Source organism: Elgaria multicarinata, chromosome 3 (genome assembly GCF_023053635.1).
Source record: "Elgaria multicarinata webbii isolate HBS135686 ecotype San Diego chromosome 3, rElgMul1.1.pri, whole genome shotgun sequence".
Lineage (NCBI taxonomy): Eukaryota > Metazoa > Chordata > Lepidosauria > Squamata > Anguidae > Elgaria > Elgaria multicarinata.
The window spans coordinates 38060580-38074405 of NC_086173.1; positions in this window are offsets into that span (position 1 = coordinate 38060580).

Consider the following 13826-nt stretch of genomic DNA (forward strand, 5'->3'; position numbering starts at 1 on the left):
TATGGCTGCATTTCCATCCTTCCCTCAACCTCCCCAGTTCAAACTATGGCCTGGTTCAGACAGCATGCTAAACCATGCTGCTTAACCACAAAATGCATTCCCTTAACCATTTTGTGGTTAAGCAGCATGGTTTAGCGTGCTGTCTGAACCAGGCCAATAGGGGGTGGAAAGAAGGAGTAAGAGGAGTGTGCGATGTATGAGAGGAAGTCTGTTTTCTGCATACTAACAACCATATCAGATCATTTCCACACATTTTCTGGTTTTCCTCCTTGAAATAAGTCAACTAGAAGCATAGTTTGTATTCAGACTGAACCTGAGGTTGACTGGATTCTATGGGAGTGATTTGATTTCAGCTTGGAAGTTCTTAGACTCTGTGCTTATGATATACTCATTGAATGTTCCTTCTCTCCTGCCCACTGTGAGAAACACAAAGAGTTGATCAAACAAATTAACTCCCGGCTTGGATCAGAGTTCTACAGGGTGTGGTGAAATCTCAAGAGTTGAAAAGCAGCCAAATTTACCTGGGTCCTGCCAACAACATTGGCACCTGAATTGAATGAAATCCCAACCCGAGATCTGCTGGCTAATGTAAGAGAAAGGAACTAGAGATGCTACCAGACTGCCCCCTACAGATTTTCTTTTACAATTGAATCTTGCCGCTGTTTAACTTGGCTACTGGAGAGACAGATTTACTGAAAAACATTTTCGGGGAGAAGGACAGCCACCTGTCAGGGATGCTTTGAGGTGGATTCCTGCATTTAGCAGGGGGCTGGACTCGATGGCCTTATAAGCCCCTTCCAACTCTACTATTCTATGATTCTATGAAATAGAAAGTTGTTCTCTTTCAACATAAAAGGAGGGCACCCTCTCCCTATCCTGTTGCCATATTACAGGATAAATGTAGCTACAGAACTGGAGCATTTAAAAGAAAAGAAAACCCATTGTGGATGAGACCAAAGGCCTCTCCAGTGCAGATGTCTATGGGAAGCCCATGAGTAGGACATGAGTGCAATAGCACCCTCTTGCTTGTGCTTCCCAGCAACTGGTATCAAGAGGCATAGTTTCCGATAATGGAGGTGTAGATGCCCAGCATGACTAGTAACCATGTAAATAAACCTTGAGTAGGCTAAACGCTCTCAGGCTGCAATCGTATGCACACATACCTGAGAGTAGGACTTTCGATGTGACTTTTTTTTTTAGAGCCTGACAGCACAATCATATGCATATTTACATTTTCTGTGTAAACATGCATACAATTGTGCTATCAGGTTCTAAAAAAACCGAACAATCCCCAGTCACATCAGAACTGTGTGAGATTGTGGAACAATTCTTAGTTTAATTCAGGAAATTTCCTCCAACCCACCTTTCAAGGCTTCCTTTCCTTTTTTCAGAACATCACAGCTCCACAGACTAGGACCCTGCTGCTCAGTAGAATCCTTTATGGTTGTGGTAGTTACTGCTTAATTTTGGTTGGACAACCACCCCAGCTTCCTGCAATCCCCCACGCCCCGGCCGAGTATTTATTAATGACCAGCACCATAGAACAAAACTGAACATAGCTTGGCAGCAGTTCTGCACAGAACTTGACCATTATTAGGTTCTAGATTGAATTTGAGCCAGGATTATATGTATTTGGATTCAGAAAGTACCAAGAAGACAAGTTCAGTGTTGTCTTGATGCTTATGCCATAACAGTACTTGTGCAAGGTGCGTATAAAATACTGCTGAAGCCTATAGGCAATCTCCAGAGAAATTTGTGTGTGCTGGAACTCAACAGTTGGGCTTAAATAACCTTAGTATTATTGGGGTATGCATAGAGTCTTTTGCTCCAGAATAGTCCTAGTTAGGATTGCCGAGTGGCCAGAAAAAAAATACCCTAGCTATTTGCAGTGCTTTAACAGAGATTTGATATGCTGTTGAAGAGGCAAGGGCCAGTTTAGAAGCTGGCAATTCTATGCCAAGTTTAATTCTGTACCTGTAAGAGTTGCATGGAAAACGAAAATTCGCCAGCTGCTGTTTCTCCCTTCATCACAGTTCTGTTCTGGGAATGGTCTGTTTTGTGTAACTCTTCTAGCTTCTTATCTTCTGCAGGATTATTTGAAAGAATGGGCTTAACTTGCTGGTGAATGTAAATAAGATTGCAGACTTACAGTTGCAAGAGCCTCTTGAGGACTGGGCTTAGCCTCATGTAAGTCTAATAGCTGGTATAATATGAAACAATGAGAATGAAAAGGATCACCTTCCCTTCCAGCTCCATATTTTGATTATAGAAGAGAGAACTCTATCAGAGTTTGAGCCAGAGTGTAAATGAGGAAGCAGAAAGATGGGGGAAAATCAGAGTTAAAATAGAACAAGCAGACCTGAGTGACAGGATCATGAGATTGAGGTGTTCTAACTCCTTTATTTACCCATCAGACATCTGTGGTATGAATGGTTTGAGAGAAGTAGCCCAACTAAGGAACATCAGGATTGGGACAATTAAACTGGGAAACAACTAACAAATGCCAATTGTTATATGCAGTGATGAACAAGAAGCATGAAAGTAACCTCATTGGATTGGTTTAGCTTTGGTGTTTTCTGTTTGTGTTTTTGTAAATGTAGGGCAATAGTGCCATATTTAATAATGTGTTTCCCAAAGTTGAATGTGTATTGTCTGTTATAAAAGTCATGTTGGATTGTTTTGTCTTTTTGATATGCTTTGACAATGGTGAAATGAAGGTTATTGTCTTTTTTAAAAAAATTGAACTGGAAGGAATCCTAATGTTTACATACTTTTAACTGCTTTGTACAATGCCCTCACTTAAATGTCACAAGGAAGAATAATGGTGTTTAAAAAACAAACAAAAATGGGACACCTCTATTGTCATTAGCTAGAACAACAGAGTACTCCTGTGGTAAGACATAAGCAAATTGGAAGAATGGTGATTGGCCTTGATGACGCACAGAGATAAACTCAGATGGGTTCACTTCATACTATTTTTTCCTGCCTAATTGAATAAATGCTGGTTAAGAAAACTAAATCTATTAGACAAAAACACTCATGGAAGGGGCATAAGATTTCCACCTTTTTTCCTGGCCTGGTTCCTGTGCCATTTACAGCAGAGGGCTTCAGCCAAAGTTGTGGACAAGATTTACCTGTTTAATGTGTGCATGCAGGCTGTTGTTAAAGGCACAGGAGCAAGGCCAGTAAAAACAAAAAACAAAATTGATAAGCCTAACTGTCTATTAGAGAGAAAACCCCATGATAAAATATTCTGGTATAAATTGTAGCTATGTAAATATGCGTGTTTTATTGGAGATTTTTTCTGGTGTTAAAGAAGAATGCAAGCTTTCAAATGACACGGCATCCTTCTCCAGGACATTTTTTTTAAAAGAAGATTGCTACTAGTGTGCTATACAGAGATCAAATTACTTTAAATTTAAATTATTTAGAGACTCTGCTCTCTGAGAAACACCTTTTAGCAGGGGTGGGCAACTTATGGCTGTCCAGATATTTTGACGTACAACTCTAATTATCCCTCAATTGGCTATGCTGGTTTGGACTGACAGGAGTTGTAGGCCAAAACATCTGGAGGGGCGCAATTTGCACACACCCGCCTAATGTGACTACCTGACATGATGGACAGGGAATTGTTGCACATTGTCTCTTCACCTGTGGAAAGAAAACCTTGCCCTCTTGGCCCATAGAGTTTTTGAAGGCCCTAGCTTCTCTACACATGCTCATATCGGTTATATTCCCTCAGAGAATCCTGAGAATTGTAGTTTGGTGAGGTATAGAATTGTTCTCCCCAACTCTTGCAGAACTACAATTCCCATGGTTCCCCGAGAAGGCAATGACTCTTAAACCAGCCTTGATGTGTAGTGTGGATATGCTATTCATCATCTCATCAATCAGTGAGAGTCTTTATGAGAGCATAGACATGAATCATCTTTGAAGATGACCCAGTTCTTCCTGACAGAGGCACTTCCTGTTACAGAAGGCCTCACAAGTGTGTATGTGTGTGTGTGTGTGTCAACATTTTAAATAAAAAAAAAATGATATTGATAAAATGCAGCATTTTTATTCATGTCTGTTTGACTACTGGAGTGGGTGGGAAACAGAATACTACTTAACATCCAGCATTTATAATATGTTTAATATTTTCAGTGTACATTATCTCAGCAATAATGAGCTGCAAAGGTGGGTGAAAACTATCATCTTACAGCATTTAGGTGTTGGGAGACTGGATCTAAATAGGGTTTAGGGTGGTTGGTGCTGTTGTTTTGACAAACTGCTATTAGTCCAGTCACTGACCATAAGACCCGCTGGAATTTTGAGGTGGACAAGTTTTCTCTTCAAATGCTGTTATATTTGTACATCAAAATATAAATATCTTTTGTCAGGAAATAACTAGGTTATTTTTTTTAATGGTTTTAATACTAGCAAAACAGAGTCAAAATAGTCAAAATATTCACATTCAAATGTCCTAGAGGAGTAAAAATAGTCTTATCTAATAGGAAATTGTATAAGGAATCCAAAAAAAATGTCTTATTTAGTATAGGTATACTGACAAGAACAGAATATTATGAAATTCAGTATTCGCTACTGTGCATATATGCCCAAAACAAAATGGCGTCCTACAAAATTTATGCCCCGGTTGCCAGATGTCTACCCAAGATTTTACCCTTCCTTCAGACATGCCCTAACAGCATTTGAAGAGAAAACTTGTCCACCTCAAAATTCCTACGGGTCTTATAGTCAGTGACTGTATTATATTCCTATCACTTCGGTTTCATTAACATTCACTTCGTTTTCATATTAGGGAAAACTGCATTGCTGAATTTCTGCCTGTCATGCCATTGTTTAAGGAACAGGAACCTTGGCAGAGAGGAGGTGGAAACTAGTTCCATTGGTCAATGGATGGATCCATGTTTTCCTATACTATTGCTGGCAGGACAGTGCATTCTCCCCTGCCCCCCCAATATAGCAAGAAATGCAACAAAAGATTCAGGGGACTGTAGGATGTGGGGCAGCACTCTAACCCCAGCAGAAAGTATGGACTGTCTCTTACATTTCTGCAGCAAATGTGGATCCTACCACTATGCTCCAGCTTCAAGTTATGGAGCTCCCAGGGGACAATGATGGATTGGTACAAAGCTTGTGGCAGAATGGATCCTCACAGAAGTGGTTGCATAAGCACGCTTTACACAGCAGTACTTCCTTTTATTGAGCTAACATCTGCTGGCATTTAACATTTATTCAAAAATGGCAATATACTAGGATTTAAATATATAGAATATAATAGAGCTTTTCTAGACAGTAAACGCACTTCATATATAGTCTCTCCAATATCCATACAACAAAGCTGTGAAGTAGGAAAATTATTAACACCACGATACGAAACACTGGATGGCGGGGGCTTATATGTAACTACTGAGTAACGGCTAGTGTCTTGCATAAGGCTGCATGGTGACTTCATGGCCAAGATTAGATTTGGAACAGGGACTTGCATATTTACAGCTCATGCTCATAGCATGTTTTCTTGGAAGTAAGTCCCACTGTGCTCAATAAACGGTACCTTGAGATAAGAGTGCATATTATTGCAGCTTTAACTGCCCTATTACACTAGTGTTAGTGGTGAGCCAATAAAGACAGAATACATTACTGATTAGTCTTAAGTAGACAACTTTGTATAATACAGGACTGGGCAACTTGTAACCTCCTGATGTTTTGCCCTACAACTCCCATGAGCTCTTGCCAGCATAGCCAATGGTGAAGGATAATGGGAGTTATAGGCCAAAATGTTTGGATGGCCACAAATTGCCCATCTCTGGAATAACACTGGGCAAATGAAGTGACGTGGTTTATTGTTCAGAATGTAGAAGGTGATCTTTCAAGCTACAGAGAACTCTTCTTCAGGCAGAAGTTGTTCTCTCAGTTGCCCATCTACAGTCATGTGAAAAATAAAGTACACCCTCTTGGAATTGTATGATTTTACATATCAGGACATAATAACAATCATCTGTTCCTTAGCAGGTTTAAAAATTAGGTAAATACAACCTCAGATGAAGAACAACACATGACATATTACACCGTGTCATTATTTATTTAACATAAATAAAGCCAAAATGGAGAAGCCATGTGTGAAAAAGTAGGTATACCTTATGATTCAATAGCTTGTAAAACCACCTTTAGCACCAATAACTTGAAGTAATCGTTTTCTGTATGACTTTATCAGTCTCTCACATCCGTTGTGGAGGAATTTTGGCCCACTCGTCTTTACAACGTTGCTTCAGTTCATTGAGGTTTGAGGGCATTTGTTTATGCACAGCTCTCTTAAGGTCCTGCCACAGCATTTCAATTGGGTTGAGGTCTGGACTTTGACTGGGCCATTGCAACACCTTGATTCTTTTCCTTTTCAGCCATTCTGTTGTAGATTTGCCGGTGTGCTTGGGATCATTGTCCTGTTGCATGACCCAACAGCCAAGTTTTAGCTGTCAGACAGATGGCCTCACATTTGACTCTAGAATACTTTGGTATACAGAGGAGTTCATGGTCGACTCAATGACTGCAAGGTTCCCAGGTCCTGTGGCTGCAAAACAAGCCCAAATCATCGTCCCTCCACCACCGTGCTTGACAGTTGGTATGAGGTGTTTGTGCTGATATGCTGTGTTTGGTTTTCGCCAAACATGGCGCTGTGCATTATGGCCAAACATCTCCACTTTGGTCTCGTCTGTCCAAAGGACATTGTTCCAGAAGTCTTGTGGTTTGTTCAGATGCAACTTTGCAAACCTAAGCCGTGCTGCCACGTTCTTTTTAGAGAGAAGAGGCTTTCTCCTGGCAACCCTTCCAAACAAACCATACTTGTTCAGTCTTTTTCTAATTGTACTGTCATGAACTTTAACATTTAACATGCTCACTGAGGCCTGTAGAGTCTGAGATGTAACTCTTGGGTTTTTTGCAATTTCTCTGAGCATTGCACGGTCTGACCTTGGGGTGATTTTGCTGGAATATCCTCTCCTGGGAAGATTGGCAACAGTCTTGAATGTTTTCCACTTTTGAATCATCTTTCTCACTGTAGAATGATGGACTTTAAATTGTTTGGAAATGGCCTTATAACCTTTCCCAGATTGATGGGCAGCAGCAATTGCTTCTCTAAGATCATTGCTGATGTCTTTCCTCCTTGGCATTGTGTTAACACACACCCAGATGCTCCAGACCAGCAAATGTGAAAAAACTTTGTCTTTTATAGAGGTGGTCATACTTGCTGATGATCAATTAATCATGGACATTTGATTAGCAGCACCTGTCTGCTACTTAGCATCTTAATTCCTATGGAAGCAGTAAGAGTATACTTACTTTTTCACACGTGGCTTCTCCATTTTGGATTTATTTCTGTTAAATAAATCATGACACGGTGTAATATGTCATGTGTTGTTGTTCATCTGAGGTTGTATTTACCTAATTTTTAGACCTGCTAAGGAACAGATGATTGTTATTACGTCCTGATGTGTAAAATCATACAATTCCAAGAGGGTTATTTTCTTTTTCACACGACTGTATATAGTATGAGCTGCTAGGGCTGTTGTGAGAATTAATACGTTACCTATTGTAAATCACTATGCACATTTAAAAGTACAATATAAAGTCACTTTAATTTGCTCAATAAAAGAATTAATTTAAATCAGCTGGCCCTGGGGACATTCAACCAAGGCTTGTAAAGGAGTAAGAGGGGCAGATTTCAGAACCACCAGCTATTGTAATGTTTTAGTACTTGTGGGAAACTCATGATCCTAAAAAACTAGAGTTGAGGACATGCTCTCTTAAAAAGGGAAAGATAAGCAAGGCTATTAAAACCACATGAACATGGCAAGGTAATCCAAAATATAGAGATCTGCTAGGATCCAGCTCTGCCCCAGTTATTCCAGAATAAAATCTACTCTAATGCCGCAGCCCTTGAGGGAAGGACCAGCTACTGGGAAAATAAAAACAATGCCGGGAGACGGGAGAAGAAATAGTCATGCCTGTGCCACCCTTAATAATTACACTGCCAACAATCAATCCGAAGCAATCATGCATTCCATATCCAGAGCCAGCAAATAGGTTCCCATACTAACTAATGTTATCTCACATGCACACCATCCTACAAGGAAACAGCCCCTAGATACATGGAAGCAGTCCCCAACATTGAGCAGGGGGTTGGACTCAATGGCCTTCTAGGCCCCTTCCAACTCTACTATTTTATGATTCTATGAAATACACACACACACACAGCTATGAAGTCAAATAGCACAATTTAGAACAGTGCAAAGTCCTCATATTTATTGCAAAAGAGAACCCCACCTCCTGGAAGCACAAAAATAGCAAGGGTAGACAACCGAATCATTCCTCCCAATAAACACACTACCCAAGCTGTTGCTGAGGATGGCCAGCTGCTGAAAGAAGTGGATGCAGATAAGATAGTACAGCAAGGAGGCGAACGAGGGCTGCTGAGGGGTGGGTGAAGGGGGGATGCAAGTATGTGAGCGAGGCCAGGAGCAGACAGGGCACACAAAATGGCAAGGGGTGAAAGAGCAAGCTGATGCCAATGAGGCTGGGCACAAGCCAAGCACCTGTATGCTAATGTGGCTGTTGTTCCCCTTTGCCAAGGGTTGTGGAAGGAGGGTGGGGATGAGCCCTGGCAAACTCCTTCCCCAGTGGGACCAGCTATCTCCACAGAGGAGTCAGTGGGATCTAATGGCATCACAGACCTGTACACCTGGACTTGCCTGTAGGGGCAAGGTGGGCACCCTCTGAACTTCTTCCCAGATCCTTCAACGTTGTGGATGGCTTCCACAGGAGCCCCCCCCCCCCGCCCCAGTAGGCAAGCCAGAAATATACAACAAATCATGGAGAAGGGGGGCAGCTAAGCCAGCAGAGTGTTGAGGCCACCCACCCCATCACTCACCATGCCCAGCACAGGCAGGAGTGAATCAGTCAGCCAATGGGAGGTCTGCATGAGTGCAATCTCTCCAGAACAGTGGAGATGGCATACACCTGCTCCATCAGTGTCCCCACCATATCCTCTGTCGTGGCTGCGCAGTTGTGCCCTGTTGTTTACATGACGCAGCCAACTTGCAGCCACATTGTGCTATTCCGTTGCTCCAACATCACCATAGTTGTTTATTCATGTATCAGTGATAGCTCAGTTCAGAGTAAGAGGGCGTAGTTATGGAGTGGATCCCAGGGCAGGGTGGGCATGAGAATACAGGACAGGGGGGTAGACTCGACAAGCCCCAGCCAGGTGAGTGTTTCATAACGGCCACCATGGCAATATTAAAGTCTGGGAAACAAAAGTATGGACAGTTATTATGTACAACACATAAATTCAATGAACTGTTGTGCAGTTGCTAGAAAACAACAGCAACAAAAAAGTTTTCCATGTTTTTCGGTCCCTTGTTATTTGCTGCCCATTACCGCCGTCTGACAACAGCACTGCGAATTTTCCTGGCTGGATAGCCTGTAACCCTACCAGTGCTTCTTTGCAGCAGCAAAGCTGCGGAGTTTTGGGAGAATCAGTAGGTAAATCGGCACCATATAGATGCCCCCCTGGATTATGTATGCTGACCCTTTGTTAATTACCATGATAATTTAAAAGAGTGTGTACCTATTAAAGACTGTTCCAGTACAACACCTCCTAGTTGCAGTTCCAGAAAAGGTGAACCCTCCATCTCTCACAGACCTCCTTACCTCCCCAGGATCGAGAAGCAATCATGTGAAGATGGAGCTCTTAAAGGTTACCCAGGCTGCTCCATGCTGTGTCAGACAGCGCCCCCTGCTGGTGAACAGCTGGGGCTGGTGGCTCACATGGAGAAAAAGCAAACCCCGCCAACAAAATCCTCAGCAGCCCCATCCCTCACAGCACAGTGTTTTCCGTCTCATTGACCTTGTGAGGATACTGACATACAGCCACATGGGCTGGCAGGCCAGACTGGGAGCCCTCGGCACCAGCAGTGGAGACTGGAGGGGCTGGAAAGAGAAGGAAGGCCCATGGGGAAGGCACAGAGGGCCAAAATCTCTGCCCTCCAATGCCCAGCAGCAGTGCTCACCACTGCTCTGGGAGTCCACTCTGGGCCCTGAAGTGCCACAGGGGGGCACAATTGGGCCTAGAACCTCCCCCTCTTCAGAGAGCAGCACCTTGCGTAGTGCCACCTCAAAGATCAGGCTAGTATCATATCGTTCCACCAGTTTCAGGTGGCTAGCAGCTGGTGATACCGGAGGGTACTGATCTCACCTGTGGCTTCCTTGAACTGCTGTGTGTTGTGCTCCTCGGTGGGCAAAGGACCATCTTGTGTTCCCTAACCACTATCTGGTAAATGAATGCCTTTTCCTCTGCTTGCCCATTTGGCTCACGTCTATTGCAGGGCTCCGGCTGCTTGGCAGGTGCCTGTCCAGAGCCTTGGCTTCCAGAGGGCCTTTGACCTAGCTGTCCAATGAGACCTTGGCAGGGCAAGCAGAGACACAGAGGAAGCTGAGTACGGGCATCAGAGTAGGTGCCAAATGCCCACCCCTACAAGGGCACCCATGAGAAAGCACAGGGTGGCCACCCCAGAATGGCCTCCCATCAACATGGAACTCTGTGCCCCAGGATTTGTTTTCTTGCTGAGGCTGCTTCGGGAACAGAGGACCAGTCCACCCAGAGAATGTTTATTACTGGGAAGATTAAAAATATAATCAACCAACCAAATGACCTTAGCAGTTTAACACTACCACCTTGGGGAAAGGGTGGCTGTTTCAGCAGTTAGCCATGATGGCATGTGCTCCCCTCCCACCACTTACAGGAGGGTGGGGGTGGGAAGAGGTCTCCTGTGTTATGTGGATGCTGCAAGGTTTACCTGTGCTTGTGCATTCAGCCTGCTGGTGGGAGGAAAATATGTTACAGCAGTACACTTGGGGCCACATACTTCAGGCAATACTCAGTATTAACATGTCAGGTGGGTGGGGAGGAAGAGAAAGGAGGCAGTTTGAATAAGGAGAGCATCTGTGTGTCTCCCCACTTTCAGTGTCTAACTTCGTATGGCATTGTGGGCAAGCAGCCCCAATTTCTGGAGTGGATGTTTTGTGTTTGCGGCTGCAGTCCTGGGGATGTCAACCTGTAGGCGTTCTAGACAAAGAGATGTTAGCAGAATGAATCAGCTCCCACTTGTGTGATAAGGGTTTTTCTTTTGCAATTCCCCGAGTATGAGTGTGACGTGTTCCCTTGTGTTGTGTGAAATGTGCAATTAACATTGTTTCCCATCATGAGAGCTCAACATATACATGACATAATGAGGCCCAGAAAGATATTGTTCCATGCCATGCAACTTGTCCTCTGAGTTTCGGTCTGCTTGTGTGGGGTGTACTTACTTGTGGTTGTGTGCTGAGTTACACGCTGCATGTGCTCCAGCTACTGCCCTATTATTTGCTGATCTCTCCCCCTGTGTGTCCCTATGTGCTGCTCAGGTCACTGTCCCAAAGAAACAATGTCCAGGCCACATCCCATTCTGACAGGCCAAGGCAATATGGCAAAGATGCTCCTGGCTGTTCCTGCTTGGTGTTGTTAACTTACTTGCTCCAGACAGGTTCCTGCTTCCTTGAATGCTCCCTGACAGACACTTACGCAACAGGTGATGCTGTTCATTTATTTATTTATTTATTACATTTCTATACTGCCCAATAGCTGAAGTTCTCTGGGTGGTACACAAAAATTAAAACCATAAAATACAATTCAAGGTATAAAACAACCACAATCTAAAAGTACAATATAAAAACACAACCAGGATAAAACCGAACAGCAATGCAGAGATTTATACAGATTTTAAACAGCAAAGTTTAAACACTAAGAAGGTAAACTGTTAAAATACTGAGAAAATAAAAAGGTCTTCACCTGATGCTGAAAGGAGTATAACGTAGGTGCCAGGTGAACCTCTATAAAGAGCTCATTCCACAGCTGGGGTGCCACAGCGGAGAAAGCTCTCCTGTTCCCGAATTGCAGCTGGTTCCATGAGGAACATTGCACCTGCTACCCTGCAGTCTGTCAGGACACTATCTAAGACACAGGAGCCCTTTTGGAGTGAGCGATTGGCAAACCCTTTGAAGATTACCTCTGTCCCAGATGCTGTTCAACGACAGCTATGTCTTTACCATGTATTGTTGGTGTATGTGTGTGTTGGTTCTAGGATTTTCTGTTTTACTCTGTACAGCACCATGTACTTTGATGGTGCTATATAAATAAATAAATAAATAAATTAATAATAATAATAATAATAATAATAGAGATTCTTGTACCCCAACCTAGTTTGATGTGGCTTCAGGAGTGGGATGACAAGAGGGAGGCTGTATCCTACTGGAATGCTACTTGGCAGGGCCGGCCTATCAAGCATTGCCCTGGGGAGAGGGGGTAGGCCAAAAGGGCTGGTTGGGCCATGCAGTAGCCAGGTTATTGAGCCATGCAACAGATCTTCTGATTGGCTCAGGTGTGTCTGGATGTAACTCCCCTTCCCTTATTTAGGGTTGTCCCTGAGATTCATTCTAGGGATCCCTAGTGTAGTGGTGGTGTATCTGTTTCCTGGGTTAGGATTGCAGTTCACCAATGCAATAAATTGTCTCGGAAGCTTATACAGCTAGCATTATCATTCAGCTGCGTTGTCACCTGAAACTTGAATATTGCATTCAGGCTTCACACAGGTGTAAGTAGGCCAACAGCTTTATTTAAAAAGTTATATACAGGTCCCTGGCAGTGCTCTAAACTACAGGCCTGCAGTAGGGTTTCTTTTGGTCTAGAGCAGTGGTTCCCAAACTTTTTCAGGTCACTGCCCCCTTGGTTCCACAAACTCATGCCCAGCGCCCCCCTACTCTACACTATAAAAATCATTATTCAGAATAGTGGTTTTCAACGACCCACCAAGGAGGATAATAACAATAAAATTCAAAACAGTAACAATTAATTGAATACTTTATTCAAAATCCAATTGGTGTGCCCTGCCATGCTGGCTGCAAACAGGCATTCGCTCTCTTTTCCCTCCCTCCCTTGCTCCCTCCCTCCCTCCCTCGGCAAGCCTGGGGCAGGTGCTTCCCATTTAGAGGGGATTCTAGGAGTTGAAGGACTTCTTTCTGTCTAAACATGCATAAAAATGTGCCGTTAACTTATCATGTCACACTAGCATGAATACAGGAATCAAATAGGATTTCCTTCTTCAGTGGAACACACTTACTTAGGAGTAAGCACCATTTTGTTATAGGAAAGGATAATGTATTTTAATTAAAATTTTAAAATAAGTATCTGCCACCTGGTACAGAGTTTTCCTATGGAAAATGTGGCTGGGACTGAAGTAGAGGGGCACTAATTTTACTGTACTTATTGTCTTTAAATATGGTTAAATATCCCACAGTTACCTTGCTATTCTATTTCTACAATTCATTTTCTCCTGTCTTTTCTTCACCCTCTCTTCGTTTTCAGGCTGAATCCTATGCACATTTACTTCAGAGTAAGTTCTATTGATCTCAGTGGGGCTTACTTCTGAGTAGACATACTTAGGATTGTGTTGCAGCTCTGTTTTTATGGTGGCACAAGATACACACATACCATGTTTACCAAAAGAACGCTTGAAAAAAGGGGGTTGGACACCCTGAAATAAGCAAGGGCAGATAGGAATTGTTTCAGCAAGCATTCTGGAAAAAGCTGCTGCTGAATCTTCTTTAGCCAGGAAGGACCTGGGGAATTGCAATTCTCTCTCCCTCCCCCTTTTCTTTTCTCTCCCAATCCTGTTGTAGTCCAGATTTTTTGGGGGGTGGGAGCACACACACAGACACACAGCATCTCTCTCTCT